At 44.5% G+C, this 19028-nt stretch overlaps 1 protein-coding gene and 1 long non-coding RNA gene across 10 annotated transcripts in view; one reads left to right on the top strand and one right to left on the bottom strand.

The window, feature by feature from the left end:
- Positions 1–19028, bottom strand: part of LOC100621006 (RE1-silencing transcription factor-like) — a 130508-nt gene that overhangs the window by 55293 nt on the left and 56187 nt on the right. For all 9 annotated transcript variants that reach the window (XM_084970796.1, XM_084970791.1, XM_084970795.1 and 6 more), the window contains one exon: positions 14059–14121. The gene's annotated coding sequence lies outside the window, so the exon portion shown is untranslated. The remainder of the gene's footprint in view (positions 1–14058; positions 14122–19028) is intronic.
- Positions 1387–18821, top strand: LOC102161749 (uncharacterized). Its single transcript, XR_002346681.2, has 4 exons — positions 1387–1475; positions 8467–8629; positions 12921–13428; positions 17894–18821. It is a non-coding gene; the product is annotated as an uncharacterized LOC102161749 (long non-coding RNA).

Raw genomic sequence — 19028 nt, 5'->3', positions numbered from 1 at the left:
AGAGCTTCTTCAGAAGACAGGCTGGGAGGGACCTTAATACTGGTTTTCTGTTTTAACTATTTTCAGGCTGAGAGGAGATAAGGGAGAATGACATTTCTTTTTTCTCTTGCACTATGAAAGGAAAGTAAAAATGGAGTCAGTCTATATAAGGGAGTTCTCTCAAAAGAACGGGAGGCTGCTGAGGAAGTGTGACCTCCACATGCCTCAGCCTGGATGGAATATTAACACAGGCAACCAGAATATCTGCCCCAAAGCTCCAGAAACTCAAGATATTTATCCAACCCTTAGCTCAGGAGTGCTGAGGCACAGAGGGTTAAAGATGACGCAGGCGCCTCAAACCCCTAAGAGAAAACTTATATTCCTTATGCTTCTTTTTGAAATGAATACTTTGAAACTAAACAGCTTAAGGTCCTTTCTTGCCCTTCTTCCTGGCTTCACTGCACCCTAAACACAATCATCCATAAGCTAAAGATTAGGCAGCCTGAGCACAACTGCCTGTGGGTTAAAGATTATTAGTACATGATGTTTTTTCAGGACGTTTCCTAGTTTGTTCAAATCTCTGATCAACATGCCCTTTTCACAAGAACTGTTACTCTAGGCAATAACCCAGAAGACCACTATCATGACCATACTGAGATCTCCTGACTCCAGCTTTGATGACTAAGATTCCCCCAAAGAAATCCTGATTCCTATCTGAAGACCTGTTTTTCTCCTTTTTACTATAAAACTCCTTGCAATTCTTTCTAAGAGGGGGGCGGGCACAGTCTTTAAGGTATTAGCCTACTGTGGCCCTCCTTTGCCTGGCAAAGCAATAAAACGATTTTTTTCTCCTTTACCCAAAACTCTGTTTCTCCATTTCAATTCGGCACTTGCAGATTTCCAGCAACAAGGGTTGATCATTGCCACAACTTCAGCACAGGTTACAGCTGCAGCTTGGATTTGATCCCTGGCCTGGGAGTTTCCATATGCTGTGTGTGAGGCCAAAAGAGAAGGAAAAAAACCCCTAAAATCCTTACCCTAAAACAACTCATGATAGCCTATCCTTTAGGGACAAATATTTCCTAAATAAGAGTCAATCACAGTTCTTGTCATACAACTTTATCAATCTTGTGGGTTTTGACCTTATAAGTTCATGACTCTTTCTGTTCCGTGAAACAGTCTTTCAGTTTCCTCAAATCTCTGTCTCCTTAACTGCAGTTTCTAAGGCCCAAATAAAGATCTTTGTAGCCTTGACATTGATTAGTGTTCACAACTACATGGAGTGAGAAGTGGGATTGAAAGTGACTCAACTCAACTGCCTGCACTGAGTGGAGGAAAGGTGTTTAGGGGAGTCCCTGTGTTCCACTGTCTCCTTGGTGGCCTTGGGTCACAGAGCTAATTCCTCTCAGTTCTAAACATCTCATCTGGTTTGAGGTTCTGAGCTTTTGTTTGTGTGTCCTTTACTGCCATTTTCATCTAGGAAGGGAACCATCTCCGTAAGTATTCACTCATGGGGAGTTTGGTTTCTAAGGGCACTGCTGACAGGAAGCTACCATCCAACCTCAGCTCGTGTTTCAAACCTTGAAAGTTTCTGTTGTGTTGGACTAAATTGAACCACAACTACCTGAGGCTCTGACAGCCCACGTGGGGCTCATTTGAGGGTCCTGAATTAGTTTATTTGCACAGCAGGAATGGGAAGCACACTGCAATTGCTATTTTGAGGACTCCAAACATCCTAAGCACGCATAATTGCTTTCCTCAGAGAAACTAACTCACAACTGTCTCAGAGGATTTCCTTGCTGAGGCCAGCTCTCTGCTCCCTCTGGGTCCTTCCTGTGCATCTGAATGTCTACTCCTCCTCGTTACCTGTCTCTCTGACCAGCTTTTTTATTTTATTTTATTTCATTTTATTTTTATTTTTGTCTTTTCGCCTTTTCTAAGGCCGTTCCGGTGGCACATGGAGGTTCCCAGGCTAGGGGTCTAGTCGGACCTATAGCCTCCGGCCTGCACCAGAGCCACAGCAACGCGGGATCTGAGCCACGTCTACGACCTACACCCCAGCTCATGGCAACACCGGATCCTTAACCCACCAAGCAAAGCCAGGGATCGAACTCAAAACCTCATGGTTCCTAGTCGGACTCATCAACCACTGAGCCACAACAGAAACTCCCTGACCAGCCTTTTTATAACACTAAGATGGATACCCCACAGATGCCTGGACACACTGCTATCTCCTGCCCCACAATGACAGTTCTTTTTTTTTTTTTTTTCGCCCGCTCAGAGGCACATGGAGTTCCCTGGCCAGGGATCAGATCTGAGCTGCAGTTGTAACCTAAGCCACAGCTGGGGAAACCAGGGATCCTTAACCCACTGTGTTGTGCCAGGGTTCGAACCTGTATCCTAGTGCGTCCAAGATGCCACCCATCCTGCTGCACCACAGCGGGAACTCCGGATAATGACAGTTCCTTTTATTTATTTTTTTACTTTTTTTTTTTTTTTAGGGCCGCACCTGCGGCATATGGAGGTTCCCAGGCTAGGGGTCAAGTGGAGCTGTAGCTCTTGGCCTATGCCACAGCCATAGCAACACAGGATCTAAGCCATGTCTGAGGCCAGCTCTCTGCTCCCTCTCCTCCTTCCTGTGCTTCTGAATGTCTACTCCTCTTCATTACCTGTCTCTCTGACCAGCTTTTTTGGCAATAGCATCCAAAGGTAGAATGCCGGATCCTTAACCTAGAGCTAGGCCAGGGGTCGAACCTATGTCCTCCTGGATGCTAGTCAGATTCGTTAACTGCTGAGCCCTGACAGGAAGTCTGACAGTTCCTTTTAAAACCAGGTATAATGTAGCCAGGTGGCTGGGTGAACCTATGATATCACTTAAGTTAAATCTTACAGATCTGTGCTAAACTGGAAAATCAGTTCTATAAGCAGTTCAAATTCTACCCATCCCTTCCATCAGCCTCCAATCTCCCCTATTTATCTCGAAAGGCTGTAACCTCCCTGGGAACTCTGACTGGAACTCTAGACCATCTCCAATTCCTAAGACTGAGAAAGCAAGCAGAAAAGAGCAAAAGAGGCCCCTTTAAACACAAACTGTTAAAAGGATTCTTTTGCCCAAACCACTTCCTTAAAATTTTTTTCACAAAAAAAAGACTTTAGCCATCTGAGCAAGTGGACATATTCTGTTATTTATAAACTAGTGAACTTTGTATTGTAGCTAATTTATGACTAAAGTTTTAAAGTGAAAATTCTAAGATATCTGTGTCTAAGTATGTTATAGTTATGGTATTTTTCTACCTTTGGATGATATTGCCAAAATTAACTTGTAAAAGAGCTCTATTTAATTGGCTTAAATAACCGCTTATATAAAAGTCTCAAAAATATAATGGAAACTAACCCAAAGAATTTTAGGTTCATGTGATTTGGGGAAATATTTGGTAATAAAGCTAGTTTGTTGTTTTAATTAATATGGACATGTCCTTAGAGTAATCAAACGTAATACTTTCATTGTACCTAGATTTACTAAAAGTCAAATTTATTTTATCTGCTACAAAATTTATCAGCAAGAAAAATAACTTGTGATGGTAAAATTTTCATAAGTAAATTAAATGTCTTTAGATAAACTCTTTAAGAAAATGATGTTTATGGTATGTCTACTTAAAATTCATTTCTTTTTCTGGTGGCACTCTGCAGCATACGGAAATTCCTAGGCCAGGGAGCGATCCCATGCCACAGCAATGACCAGACCAGATCCTTAATCCCCTGAGTCACAAAAGAACACCCTAAAATTAATTGCTTGCTTGCTTTTTTTTTGGTCTTTTTATGTCCACACCTGCAGCATACAGAGGTTCCCAGGCTAGGGGTCCAATTGGAGCTGTAGCCACCAGCCTACACCACAGCCACAGCAACTTGGGATACTTAACCCTCTGAACGAGGCCAGGGATTGAAACCCCGTCCTCATGGATACTAGTTGGGTTCGTTAACCGCTGAACCATGACGGGAACTCCTAAAATTCATTTATTTAAACTTTTTGGTAACCTGATTCTTCAGTTTTCCTAAGTTAAATGATGAGAATTCATTGAATGTACAGATCATTTGCAAATAAGATAAAATACTGAGGCACTCCCATTGTGGTGCGGCAGGTTAAGAACCCTACTAGGGAGTTCCCATCGTGGCGCAGTGGTTAACGAATCTGACTAGGAACCATGAGGTTGCAGGTTCAGTCCCTGCCCTTGCTCAGTGGGTTAACGATCTGGCGTTGCCGTGAGCTGTGGTGTAGGTCGCAGACGCGGCTCGGATCCTGCATTGCTGTGGCTCTGGCGTAGGCCAGTGGCTACAGCTCTGATTAGACCCCTAGCCTGGGAACCTCCATATGCCGAGGAAGCGGCCCAAGAAATGGCAAAAAGACAAAAAAAAAAGAACCTTATTAGTATCCATGAGGATGCAGGTTTGATCCCTGGCCTCCCTCAGTGGGTTAAAGGATCTGGAGTTGCTGTGGCTGTGGTGTAGGCCAGCAGATGCAACTCCAATTCAACCTCTAGCCTGGGAACCTCCATGTGCCAAAAGTCCAACCCTAAAAGGAAAAGAAAAAAATTAAGATTTTTGTTTTTGTTTTTAGTGCTGCACCCCGAGGCATATGGAGGTTCCCAGGCTAGGGGTTGAATCAGAGCCGCTGGCCTCCACCACAGCCACAGCAACAGCAACGCCAGATCCTTAATCCACTGAGCAAGGCCAGGGTTCAAACCCGCAACCTCATGGATACTAGTCGGATTTGTTTCCCTTGAGCCATAACAGGTACTCCCGGGATAAAATATTGAAACATTAATTGCTGAACAAGTCTAAGTTTATTTAGTTTTGTCTTATTATAGAAACTAAGATGTTTGGGTTTACTAGAAACATGCCTTATACCACATTAAGAAAAAAAATACGCTACAAGGAAATGTATGTTTCTAGAAATTATGAGATGTATTACTAAGTTTGCCAATTAAAAAAAAACCTGACACAATAATTCACAATTGCTTACTTCTTAGTTTTCACTAGAAATTAAGGTTACTAGGAGTTCCCGTCATGGCTCAGTGGTTAACAAATCTAAGAACCATGAGGTTGTGGGTTCGATCCCTAGCCTCGCTCAGTGGGTTAGGGATTTGGTGCTGCCATGAGCTGTGGTGTAGGTTGCAGACGTGGCTCGGATCCCGCGTTGCTATGGCTCTGGCATAGGCTGGCAGCTACAGCTCCGATTCGACCCCTAGCCTGGGAACCTCCATATGCCTCAGGAGCGGCCCAAGAAATGGCAAACAGAAAAAAAAAAAAAAGAAAAAGAAAGAAATTAAGGTTACTAAAGAGTTAAGGATTTTAATTAATAAATGTAATTAAAACTACTAAAATTAATAAGGTAAACATTTTGGAATGCAAGGAAATATTTCAAACAGCATAAGGAATGAATATGCATGTTGTAAAGGAAAAAGAAATTGATTTTGTCCTAAAGTTGGTTATTTCTAAATGGGAGGGAAAACAAAGGATAAGTAGAATGGACATAGCCGTAAAAGATTTGTGCAGGAGTTCCTGTCGTGGCTCAGTGGTTAACATACCTGATGAGGCTCCATGAGGATCCAGGTTTGATCCCTGATCTCGCTCAGTGGGTTAAGGATCCAGTGTTGCCGTGAGCTGTGGTGTAGGCTGCAGACGAGGCTTGGATCTAGTGTTGTTGTGGCTGTGGTGCAGGCCTGCAGCTACAGCTCCAATTAGACCCCTAGCTTGGGAACCTCCATATGCCATGATGCGGCCCTAGAAAGCAAAAAAAAAAAAAAAAAAAAAAAAAAAAAGGTTTGTGAAAAATGGAATATTTAGAAATAAATTTTGCTTGTGATCAGAACGGGCTAAGAGTGCAATGAATTTAATTAAATTAGTTTAATATGAAAACTGGTGCAAATTAAAATTTGGTTTTTCTCTTTGTTAAAAGGACAAAATTTTCTTATATTATTGGTCTGGTTTAATGAGAAGTTGTAAACAATGGTTATAATTTTTTTTAATAATTTAATATAATCTGCCTATGAAAGGATTCTATATTTTGTAGCTAAGACTTTTTACAAATATTTAACTTTCTGTATTTGCTTATGTGGTCTTTGTCACTTTGATTAAATGGATAACTAAGTATTGTTTCACTATGACCTATGAGCTAATTTGATCAAGTGCTTTAATAATTACTTTTATTTTATTTTTTTTAATTTTTTTTTTTTTTTTGTCTTTTTGCTATTTCTTGGGCCGCTCCTGCGGCATATGGAGGTTCCTAGGCTAAGGGTCTAATCGGAGCCATAGCCACCAGCCTACGCCAGAGCCACAGCAACGCAGGATCTGAGCCACATTTGCAACCTACACCATAGCTCACGGCAACGCCAGATCGTTAACCCACTGAGCAAGGGCAGGGACCGAACCTGCAACCTCATGTTTCCTAGTCAGATTCGTTAACCACTGCGCCATGACGGGAACTCCCTACTTTTAATATTTTTGACAAACTTCCGTCTAAATCAAATTCCTTTTTTTTTTTTTGTCTTTTTAGGGCCACATCCATGGCATATTGAGGTTCCCAGGCTAGGGGTCCAATCGGAGCTGCAGCTACCAGCCTACACCACAGCCACAGCCATGCCAGATCGGAGCCGAATCTGCAAACTACAACACAGCTCATGGCAACGCCGGATCCTTAACCCACTGATTGAAGCCAGGGATTGATCCTGTGTCCTCATGGGTACTAGTTAGATTCGTTTCTGTGGAGCCACAATGGGAACTCCTCAAATTCTATTTTAAAAATTATTTTTTATTTTTATTTTTTTGTCTTTTTAGGGCTGTATCCAAGGCATATGGAAGCTCCCAGGCTAGGGCTCGAATTGGTCTACACCACAGCCATAGCCACAGTCACAGCCATGTCAGATCTGAGCCATGTCTATGATTTACACCGAAGCTTACAGCAATACAGCTCACAGCAATGCACGATCCTTACCCACGGAGTGAGGCCAGGGATCGAATCCACATCCTCATGGATACTAGTCTGGTTCTCAACCCACTGAGCCACAGTGAGAATTCGCCAAATCAAATTTTGTTGTTGCTGTTGTTTTGTCGTTTTAGGGCTGCACCCATGGCATGTGGAGGTTTCCAGGCTAGGGGTCAAAACGGAGCCGTAGCTGCCGGCGTACACCGCAGCCACAGCAACTCGGGATCCAAATGGATGCTGAGCCACAGGAGAACTCCCCCAAATCAATTTTTTTTTTCTTTCTTTTCTTTTTTTCTTGTCTTTTATGCCTTTTCTAGGGCCGCTCCTGCGGCATATGGAGGTTCCCAGGCTAGGGGTCTAATCAGAGCTGTAGCTGCCAGCCTATTCCAGAGCCACAGCAACGCAGGATCCAAGCTGAGTCTGCAACCTACACCACAGCTCAGGGCAGTGCCGGATCCTTAACCCACTGAGCAAGGCCAGGGGTTGAACCCACAACCTCATGGTTCCTAGTCGTATTCGTTAACCACTGAGCCACGATGGGAACTCTGCCCAAATCAAATTCTAAATGAAGTCTTATTGCCCTGGAAATTACTTTGGAGTTTTCCAGAGGGCCCCTGAAACACCTCAAAAGATTTATTTTCTCTCTTTATGAATGAGAGATATTGAACTAACTAAGTTTATTTGGTGTATTAAATTACATGGGAAGCATTACAAAATAAATGATAATGAACCTTCTAAACTTGTATGGATAAATATTATTAATATAAATGCTTTAGAAAAGATATGAAATTCCTAAAATTTGGATATGTCCTAGGATAATGTTACCGTCATAACTCTATTCATTGTAAAATGATGCGTGTCACAGAGATAACTAAATTTCCTTGTCAATTCCATTATAATGAATCGGCTCTTTAATATAAGAATAATCTTGATTACATACATGAATTAACTTACTGGACCACTGATGGCCCCCTAAGTTCAGAGATGGCAAATTTGTCCTAAATATAACTGAGGGAAACCTATTCATGTAGTTTGGGGACATTTTCCTCTCTTCTGGGAACCCTCTGAAATATGGCAAAAGACTTCATCCAACTGTCTCTATCTCAAGGGCATAAATATGTTCTGATAATGATTTTCATGTTTTCTCACTGGGCAAAAGCATTTCCTTGTCGCAGGGCTTGAGCCACAGCAGCTGCTAAAATGCTACTGGAAAAAATTATTCCAACTTGGGGAGTTCCTTCTGAAATACATAGTGACAGAAGCTTCTACCGTCAGGACAAATTTTACAGTCTGTCTGTAATATCTGGCTAATAATGTAACATTTTTACTGTGTTTAGCATCTCCAGTCTTCTGCATTTGTAGAACATGGTGTTGAAATAATTAAATTCAGATACCAAAATTAATTAAATCATTTAAGTTGCCTTGGCTCTGAGAAATAAAATATTGACTGCCATATCTGTAAACAAAAGGTGTCACAGTCATCAGGGTTTGCTGCTTCCTCCTAGGGTGAGCCCCTGAGCCCTGAGGAGACTCAGGAAGGAAACAAAGAACCACTGGCATCTAGCTGATGGCAGCCGGCAGAGAGCTGAGGTGCATATCAAAGGAATGGTTTCGGCGAGCCCACACCATGCGTCTTCCCACACAAAGGAAAACGCTAAATTCCTTGAGGTATCTGGTTTTCAAACAGGAATCTTTTGTTCCTACTACCTGCCCTTTGTGGCAAAACCCCTATGCATCCGCACTCCCCATCACCTCTCCGGGTGGTTTTCTCAGGGTCTTTTGAGATGCTGCCTCCCTGGCTTAAATCCTCATTTTGCCCCTCAACATTTAGTTTGTGCATTATTTGTTTTTAGTTGACAACAGTGGCTTTGGTTTTGCTTATTCTCATATCCACGTCCTCAGGAAAAAACAGACTATCACCAATTGTTGCTAGCAGGACCAGGTGACAGATGAGGGAATCATGAAAGGAGAGCTTCTCACCCCCTGCCAAGAACTAACTAAAGCCCTTGACGGAACTACAAGGTCCCAGAGCAGTCTTTTCCCAGTGTATCCTGGGAGGTGAAGACCTACAACCTGGAGACAAGTCTACTGGAAAAAACACCTGCAACTAGATGCCCTCCAGCCTCATGGGAGGGGACTTTACCAGGCACTGTTTTTTTTGTTTTTGTTTTTTCCCCATATGTCAATCTTTTTTTATTTTTTTTCTTTTCTTTTCTTTTACTCAATGAATTTATTACATTTATAGTACCAGGCACTGTTAATGAACTATTGTGCCACTAAATTTAAAGACACTGACTCACGGGAGTTTCCTGGTGGCGTAGTGGTTAAGGGCTCAGTGTTGTCACTGTGTAACTTGGGTCACTGCTATGGCTAGGGTTCGATCCCTGGCCCAGGAGCTTCTGTATGCCAATGGGGGCAGCCAAAAAAAAAAAAAAAAAAAAGGTAAATGCAATTGTTGGATTTGTGGTCAACCGCCCTTGCCCAGCACTTCTGGGTTAATTGGCAAATATTGGTTAATTGACTAAGTGACTGGGTGGCTTTAGTAAGTTTTATTTCAGGAGACAGAAACACCAGTAGTCCTCTAGAAATCACAGATATCACTCATTAGAACACACATGAACTGCCATCAACTGAACCTTAAATGACTCTATACATAGGTATTTGTTTTCTCTTAATGCTACCAAGGCCCAATCTCAGGAAAGTAGCACTGAAGAATGTCACCTTTCTTCTTTTAGGAGGTACCCTTCCCCAACTGTGAAACAGATTTATACAGTTAACACAGGATTATGAACATCTAAGTAGCAAAGGCCTTTTATATGGGAACGAGCCTACTCATAAAAAGATGACCTTAGCTAATAATACCCAACACCTATCATGGGTACTGCGTGATTCTTGTACTATAACTAGCATTTCATTTTATTTTACTTTATATTTTGTCTTTTTAGGGCCACATCCGCGGCACATGGAAGCTCCCAGGCCAGGGGCGAATTAGAGCTACAGCTACTGGGCTACACCACAGCCACAGCAACGTGGGATCTGAGCTGTGTATGCAACCTACACCACAGCTCATGGCAATGCCAGATCCTTAACCCACTGAGCAGGGCCAGGGATCAAACATGTGTCCTCATGGATGACAGACAGATGCATTTCCACTGAGCCATGATGGGAACTCCTACAGCCAACATTTATAAATCTTTTAAATTCTTTTTTTTTTTTTTTTTGTCTTTTTGCTATTTCTTGGGCCGCTCCTGCGGCATGTGGAGGTTCCCAAGCTAGGGGTTGAATCGGAGCTGTAGCCACCGGCCTATGCCAGGGCCACAGCAATGCGGGATCCGAGCCGAGTCTGCAACCTACACCACAGCTCGAGGCAACGCCGGATCGTTAACCCACTGAGCAAGGGCAGGGACCGAACCCGCTACCTCATGGTTCCTAGTCGGATTCGTTAACCACTGCGCCACGACGGGAACTCCAAAATCTTTTAAATTCTGAAGGGTTTTTGTTTGTTTGTTTGTTTGTTTTATCTTTTGTCTTTTTAGGGCCTCACCCGCAGCATGTGGAGGTTCCCAGGCTAGGGGATGAATCGAAGCTGTAGCCACTGGCCTGTGCCAAAGCCACAACACCACCAGACTGGAGCCATATCTGTGACCTATACCACAGCCCACGCCAACGCTGGATCCTTAATCCACTGAGAAAAGCCAGGGATCAAACCCGCAACCTCATGGTTCCTAGTCAGATTTGTTTCTGCTTCACCACAACAGGAACTCCAAGCACCGAAGTATGTTTAATAGGAAAGGCAGTCTTACAAAACTGGGTAACTCTTGACATTACCATGCCCCTCAAGGTGGTCCCTAAGCTATAGAGCAACTGAATGCTGTGTTTTACATCAGCTAAACCATCCAATGTCACCTATAAGCTATATGGAAAAGCAAATAAGTGCTATGAATGACCCAATGCCCAGTCTTGGAGAAATACTAAATAGCATTATGACAGTTTGATGTCTGGAGATGATTAACTAGTCCTATAAGATCCCTCCTAATGAAGGCCCATGGATTTCGCCTATTTTGAACGCTGCCTAAGGCTCACTTCCCAGATGGCCCCTTGTTGGTCAAGGGCAGCCATAAACGCTCACACGACCCGCACAAGGCCACCTGCCCTCCCTCTATGGGACCTGACTCTGGGAGTGAGTCTTTCCAGTCATGAGGGAGCAGATGTTGAGGCCAACAAACCAAGTCATCGATTACTGACACTTTCCAAGAGAGAGGCCTTGATCAAACAGTGGAGATAGGAACAGAAACTAAAACTATGCTTGGTATTGTTAAGAGAGTGCCCTAGAACGGAGCCGGGAGACCATGAGGACGGATGACTCTGGACTGAGCCCAGAGGAAATGTTATTAATACAGCATCCAGAATATTGGCCCAGTATTCCAAAAGCTCCAGATACTTATCAAACCCTTACCCTAAAATAACTCACAGCAGCCTATCTCTTAAGGACAAATATTTTCTTTCATGCATCAAAGTCAATCGTAATTTCTGCCAGACAACTTTAATAATATTGTTGTTTTTCACTTTATTTTTAAATTTTTTTAATTTTTAAAAATGTTTGTCTGTTTACGGCCACACCCACAACATATGGAAGTTCCCAGGCTAGGGGTCGAATCAGAGCTATAGCTGGCAGCCTACGCCACAGCCCCAGCAAAGCAGGATCTGAGCCTCATCCGTGACCTACACCACAGCTCGCAGCAATGCCATATCCTTAACCCACTGAGCAAGGCCAGGGATCAAACCTGCAACCTCATGGATCTTAGATGGATCACAGGGGAACTCTGGTTTTTCACTTTATAAGCCCGGACCCTGTCTCTTCCTTGGAATACTTTCGTTTTCACCCCAGCTTGTGTCTCCTGGACTGAAATCCCTAATATTCCGAATAAACTTTTTGGGTTTCTTTTTTCTTTCGGTGTTTTTGCCATTTCTTGGGCCGCTCCTGCGGCATATGGAGGCTCCCAGGCTAGGGGCTGAATCGGAGCTGTAGCCACTGGCCCACACCAGAGCCCCAGTGACGCGGGATCTGACCTGCGTCTGCAACCTACATCACAGCTCACAGCAACACCGGATCCTTAACCCACTGAGCAAGGCCAGGAGTCGAACCCGAAACCTTATGGTTGCTAGTTGGATTCATTAACCACTGAGCCACGATGGGAACTCCAGCTCTTTGGGTTTCTGCAGCCTTGACAGTCCTATTCATGAGCATCAGCACCAGAATCCTCTCTCTCTGGCCTGACCCTGCACACCTGCCTCATCCACACCCTCCACCTGTTCCCACCTCCTCCAGTAGTCACCAAATGTGCAATTTTCCAAAAAGCCAGAGGTTCTGTGATTGTTCCTAGCCTGTGACTGTATCCTGATGCCAAATCTTTCCTGCCTCTATGTCTTCATCTCTGCAGCAGCCCCAGCCCTCATGCAACTCTTCTTCAAAGACGTAATGTTCTCACCAAGGTCATGTCTTGGGTGCTACTAGTGATGCTGTTTGTGAAATTTTAGCCTGAAAATGAAACCTACAATGATGGAGAAGCATAGAATGCTCAAAGGGAAGTGTGAGGGAAGCTTAGGACTGGGTACCTCTTTCCCGACTGGGCCTCCAGGGGAAAAGCCTGCTCACCACTCACCCAGGCCAGCACTGCCGCCTCATGAGTGAAGAGACACATGGGGCTCCCAGGACTCAAGGCGAGATCCTTGAAGCTCAAGGCTGGGTCCTCTCACCTGAGGTTCCGGAAGCTGCTCATGCTCTGGGCAGCTCCTCCCCACGCTGCACACACTTGTCCCCCGCCCCCGCACACATAACACTCTCGGCTCACACCCCCAAACCCAACTGCACAGGTGGCCGGAACCCATCCTGTCCCCACCTCCCTTTCTCTTGGGGCCCCTGACACTGGCCTTAGCTACTCTTTTTCTGTCTTTCCAGGAAAAAGGGGAATGACCAGATCCACTCTTGTCCCCAACACTGTGACACCTGCTCTAGGCTGCCACTTCTTCGGGAAACTGCCCTGGCTGCGTCACCGGCAGCCTCGTCCTGAGACACCAGCTGGGCCCTGCTCGGTCTCTTCCCAGATGTTGCTGCTTATCAGCTTGCCTGGACAGGCTTCCAGCCACACTCACCAGCGACACACCGTCTGCTTCTGCCAGGACCTTCTCCAGCCACCCTCCGCTGCTCACGGCCCAGCCTCCTAGTGGTCCCCTATGCAGGCGAGCTAGGGGCTCTCATGCTGACCCCCATGTAGAACCACACTCCTCTAGAACAGGCTGCACCTGCGCCAGCAGCATAGCCTCACTGAGGGCATGTTGGAGATGCAGAGTCTTGGGTCCCACCCTGGACGTCCCGCTGCAGAATCTGCTTCGTTATGACCCCGGAGTGAGCCACCCCCATATCACATTTAGGATGTGCTTTGTGTAGCAGCACTGACCTCAGGCAGGTGAGCTGACATTTCTAGTAGCCACACTCAAAAAAGGGAAAACGATGAAGTTCACTGTCATCACAGAGTTCATGGAACTCAATCAATACAAACACTCATAATTTCAGTGTGTAACTCATGTAAAAATCACTGAACTATCGGAGTTCCCGTTGTGGCTCAGTGGTTAACAAATCCTACTAGGAACCATGAGGTTGTGGGTTCGATCCCTGGCCTTGCTCAGTGGGTTAAGTATCCGGCGTTGCCATGAGCTATGGTGTACGTTGCAGAAGCGGCTCAGATCCTGTGTTGCTATGGCTCTGGCGTAGGCCTAGAACCTCCGTATGCCGTGGGAGCAGCCCTAGAGATGGCAAAAAGATTCCCCCCCCCCAAAAAAAATCATGGAATTATTTTGTTCTGTCAGAAACTGTTGAAATTCAGTGCATGTTTTACCCTAACAGCCCACCTCACCTCACCTCACCGCAGCCCCTTTCCAGGGTTCAGCAGCCACACGGTGTCCTGTGGCAACAGCAGCAGACAGTACAACTCCAGGGTTTAGGATGCAGATGAGAACTCAAGGTTTAAGGCGAAAACACCTGTGTGTGAACCTCACTTCAGCACAAAGTGGATCTGTGATCCCAGTCAGTTACCCACCTCTGGCTTCACCAGATGAACCCAGGGCCTCAGGTTAACGATGTCACGTGGTCTCAGTGAAGCCTGGAGATGACATGTGTAAAGGCACAGGGTCAGCACGTGATAAACGGTGACTTCGTAGTCCCTTCCACTTCCTGGGCTTTAATTATTTGCAAAATTTGTGTCTTTAATTAGCAACACATTAATTATCATAATTATCATTTTTTGTATAAAGGTTTTTTTAATAATTTAATGGTAAAGACTATTTTAGTGCTTCTCCATGTGGTTTTTAGTAACTGATTCAAAAATTTACAACTAGGAGTTCCCACTGTGGCACAGTGGGTTAAGAACCCAACTGCAGCAGTTTGGATTGCAGCTGTGGCTCATATTAAATCCCTGGCCTGGGAACTTCCATATGCTGTGGATGTGTTCATAATTTTTTTTTTTTTTTTTTTATGCTTTTTCAGGGCCACACCTGCAATATATGGAAGTTCCCAGGCTAGGGGTTAAACTGGGCCTGCAGCTGCTGGCCTACACCACAGCCACAGCAATGGGGTATCCAAACCTCATCTGTGACTTATACCACAGCTCATGGCAACACCGGATCCTTTACCCACTTAGCGAGGCCAGGGATTGAACCCACAACCTCATGGTTCCCAGTCGGATTCATTTCCTCTGTGCCATGACGGGAACTCCCTCATAAAATATTTTTTTAAATTTCAATTAAACAATTAAATTGTTTAATTAATTAATTTTTTATTTGGTCATGCCTGTGGTATGAGGGCTTCCCAGGCCAGGAATTAAACCTGTGCCACAGCAGTGACATAAGCTGCTACAGTGACAATACCAGATCTTTAACCCTCTGAGCCACAAGAGAACTTCTAAATTGTTTAATTTGATTGAACAATTTAAATCTTTCCTTCCAAGTTAGCTAACTGCACAGACTCTGGAGCCAGACTGCCTGGGTTCAAATCCTAGATTTGTCACTTACCAGCTATGCTTCAGTTTCCTCATCTAAAATAGGACTAATAAGAGCCTCTATCCTATGGGGTTGTTGTAAAGATTAAAGAAATAAATACGCAGAAATTCTTTTTCTTCTTTTTTTTTTTTTTTTGTCTTTTTGCCATTTCTTGGGCCGCTCCTGCGGCATATGGAGGTTCCCGGGCTAGGGGTCGAATCGGAGCTGTAGCTGCCAGCCTACGCCAGAGCCACAGCAACACAGGATCCGAGCCGCATCTGTGACCTACACCACAGCTCACGGCAACGCCGGAACCTTGACCCACTGAGCAAGGGCAGGGACCGAACCCGCAACCTCATGGTTCCTAGTCGGATTCGTTAACCACTGCGCCACGACGGGAACTCCTGTTCTGTCTCTTTTATCTAATACTTTGACACAGGTATTTCCATATCCCCAAACTCCTCATTATTGTACCTGTGACTAGGTCCTTTATCAACTTTATAACTTGTGTAATGCCAGCTGTGAGTCACTACTGGTGTCAAGAATTTCTGCGGGAGTTCCCGTCGTGGCGCAGTGGTTAACGAATCCGACTAGGAACCATGAGGTTGCGGGTTCGGTCCCTGCCCTTGCTCAGTGGGTTAACGATCTGACGTTGCCGTGAGCTGTGGTGTAGGTTGCAGACGCGGCTCGGATCCAGTGTTGCTGTGGCTCTGGTGTAGGCTGGTGGCTGCAGCTCCGATTCAACCCCTAGCCTGGGAACCTCCATATGCCTCGGGAGGGGCCCGAGAAATAGCAAAAAAAAAAAAAAAAAAAAAAAAAAAGAGACAGAACACAAATGATTCTCACAGCATGATCACAACTATACTAAAATCAAACAGCTCAGAATTATGGCTAAGAGCAAGACACCAAATATTAATTTTGCTTGTTTCTGGGAGATAGAAATTTGAGTGATTTTTTTTTCTGCTTTTCTAAATATATATATTACTTTTGTAGTAACAAATTAACTTTATTTCTTAAATTGCTTACTGGTTGCAAGCACAGGGTCTGGAATAACACTCCTGCGTGTCCCCGAGGGCACTATGGTAATGAAATAAGGTATTCTGAGAAAGACAAATACTGAATGACCTCACTCCCATGTGGAATCTAAATGCCAAACTCAGGGAGTTCCTGTCGTGGCTCAGTGGAAACAATCTGACTATTATCCAGGGGGACACTGGTTTGATCTCTGGCCTCACTCAGTGGGTTAAGGATCCAGTCTTGCCATGAGCTGTGGTGTAGGTTGCAGATGAGCCTTGGATCCCGAGTTGCTGTAGCTGTGGTGTAGGCCAGCAGTTGTAGCTCCGATTCCACCTCTAGCCTGGGAATCTCCATGTACCACAGGTGTGGCCCTAAAAAGACAGAAAAAAAAAAAAAAAAAAAAAAGAAAAGAAAAAAAGAAAAAAAAGAAAAAGAAAATGCCAAACTCAGAGAAACAGAGAAAGAAGGGTGACCCCAGGAGCTGAGAAGGGGAGCTGCTGGTCAAAGGGCACAAAGTTCCAGTTAGAAGATGAACAAGTTCTGGGAATCTAATGTTCAGCATGGTAACTATGATTAATGACTGTTATATACTTGAACACTGCTGAGAGAGTAGATTTTTAATATTATCATACACAAACACACGGAACAAAATTTGTGATTATGTGACGTGATAAATGTGTTAACTAAGCTTATTGTGGCAATCATTTCATTACATTATGCATATCAAATCATCATATTGTTTACTGAAACTTACACAAATTTTTTTTTCTTTTTTTCGCCTTTTGGGGATGCACATGGAGGTTCCCAGGTTAGGGGTCTAATTGGAGCTAAAGCTGCCAGCCTACACTACAGCCACAGCAATGCCAGATCCTTAACCCACTGAGCAAGGCCAGGGATCGAACATGCAACCTGTTACTAGTCAGATTCGTTTCCACTGTGCCACAACAGGAACTCCAAACTTGCAGTGTTATATGGTAATTATATCTCGATAAGGCCAGAAAACAAAGTAGGAAATGAGGAAGAAAATACTCCCTTCAGAGACTTCAGAGAAGCAAATTTTATTTATTTTAGGGCCACACCCTGGGCACATGGAGATTCCCAATCTAGGGGTCCAATTGGAGCAACAGCTGCTGGCCTACACCACAGCTCACTGCAACGCTGGATCTTTAACCTACTGAGTGAGGCCAGGCAGGGACTGAACTTGCAACCTCATGGAGACTAGTCAGATTCGTTACCACAGAGCCACAACTGGAACTCCACAAATTTTATTTAAGTTGGGTTTTTTGGTTTTTTTTTTTAATCTTTTGTCTTTTTAAGAGCCACATCCGAGGCATATGGAGGTTCCTGGGCTAGGAGTCTAATTGGAGGCACAGCTGCTGGCCTACACCACAGCTCACGGGGCAACGCTGGATCCTTAACCTACTGAGTGAGGCCAAGGATCGAACCTGCAACCTCATGGTTCCTAGTCAGATTTGTTTCTGCTGCACCATGACAGGAACTCCCTAAATTTTTTGAAATGTTGAAACAACAGCCCACATTCCCTAGGCTCCAGTTCTGGCTCTGCTTTCACTAGCTGATAACCTTGGATAACTTGCTTAACTCCTCTCAGCCTTAATTTCCTCATCTAGGAAATGGACACAATAATTACACTTACCTCCTAAGGATTGTTGTGAGAATTAAATTATAAATGCCTGTAAAGGGCTGACGAAAATGCCTGGCACACAATCAGAACTGGTTGATGAAGAAGGGGATAAGGATGATGGTGAGGGAGGAGGAGGGGAGGTTTGTGTTAGTGATGCCGGCTTCCCTGGGTTTGGGTCTTGATTAGCTGCTGGGGTTTGGGCATGTTTCCTAAATTCTTGCTTTCTCATCTGTAAACAGAGTAACAACACAGCGATATGCATGGAGCACACAAAACTGATCCAGAGGATAAATAAGATCACTCGTGGACAGTGCCTGGGTCGCAGTAAGTGCAGTGATATTATGGGTTTCTAAAAAGTGAAAACAAATGGGAATTACAACATCTGCCTCATAGGTTGCCACGAAGATAAAACGACAGCCCTGTGAAAACCTAAGTACTGTAAAACGAGGCCCTCGTGAAAATGTCAGCTCGCGTCCACTAGAGGGCAGAAGACACCACCAGATACAGCTGAGCTCACTGACCTGCTGAGGGAGAAGCAGCCAGGCCAGCAGTCAGTGGTCACTCACCAGGCTTGGTCCCACTGCTGGAGTTAGACTGGAATCGGCCTGAGGAATCTTTCCATTTGGTGCACATTGTAAACAATGATTACTTTTATTAGAGAGCCTGTTCTAGGCCTACATCGATCCCCCTCAGTTTCCATCTTCAGCTCTGGACATTCTCACCCACACTTATGGCCTCGCCCCTGGTTACTTAAGAGTGGTCCACCCACCAGCCGACCAGCCACAGGAGCTTCACCTAGGGCTGCAGAAAGGCAGACTCTTGGGAGCTACCCTCAACTTAAAAGAATCTGACAGACTCACTTGCATTTCAAAGTCTGAGAAACATAGCCTTAGCCACAGTGAGCTCTTGAGATCCTCTAAAGGAGCCTGAGGTCTTCCCAGGTTGGAAACAAGCCCCCCACAACGTTAGACAAGCCTCTTATTTACTCTTCACATCTTCCCTTGACTCATTAATGAGGGAACCAGAAGAACGGTAAACCCAGCTCAAGGAGAACAGAAGAGACTGGCGAGTACACAGTCTACGGAAAAAAGAATGTTGGAATGAGACTGAAAATTAAATACAACACCTTTTTATGCTAACAGAGCAATAAAACAGGAGCCTCTGGAATAATCTTTTCTCTTGACAAAGGCATTTGCGACTCTCCTTCTATGAGTTACCATCTGACTAGACAGCCTCTAAGCCCTATAAGAAGTAAATAACAAGCCAAATACGATGACCTCCCCAGAACACACTGATCCCCGGCAGAGCTCTTACACAATGCTCTTGTGTGACTGCAGAAAAGCACAGAGCAATATTTTGCTTTATTCCCAAGTT

The sequence above is a fragment of the Sus scrofa genome, chromosome 8 (assembly GCF_054392235.1).
Source record: "Sus scrofa isolate SSC_HxYL_T2T_F1_AM1 chromosome 8, Sscrofa_HxYL_maternal_Yorkshire_Landrace_v2.0, whole genome shotgun sequence".
In the NCBI taxonomy this organism is placed as follows: domain Eukaryota; kingdom Metazoa; phylum Chordata; class Mammalia; order Artiodactyla; family Suidae; genus Sus; species Sus scrofa.
Note: the sequence above shows the minus strand (reverse complement) of the source record. Positions and strands in the feature narration are given on the sequence as shown.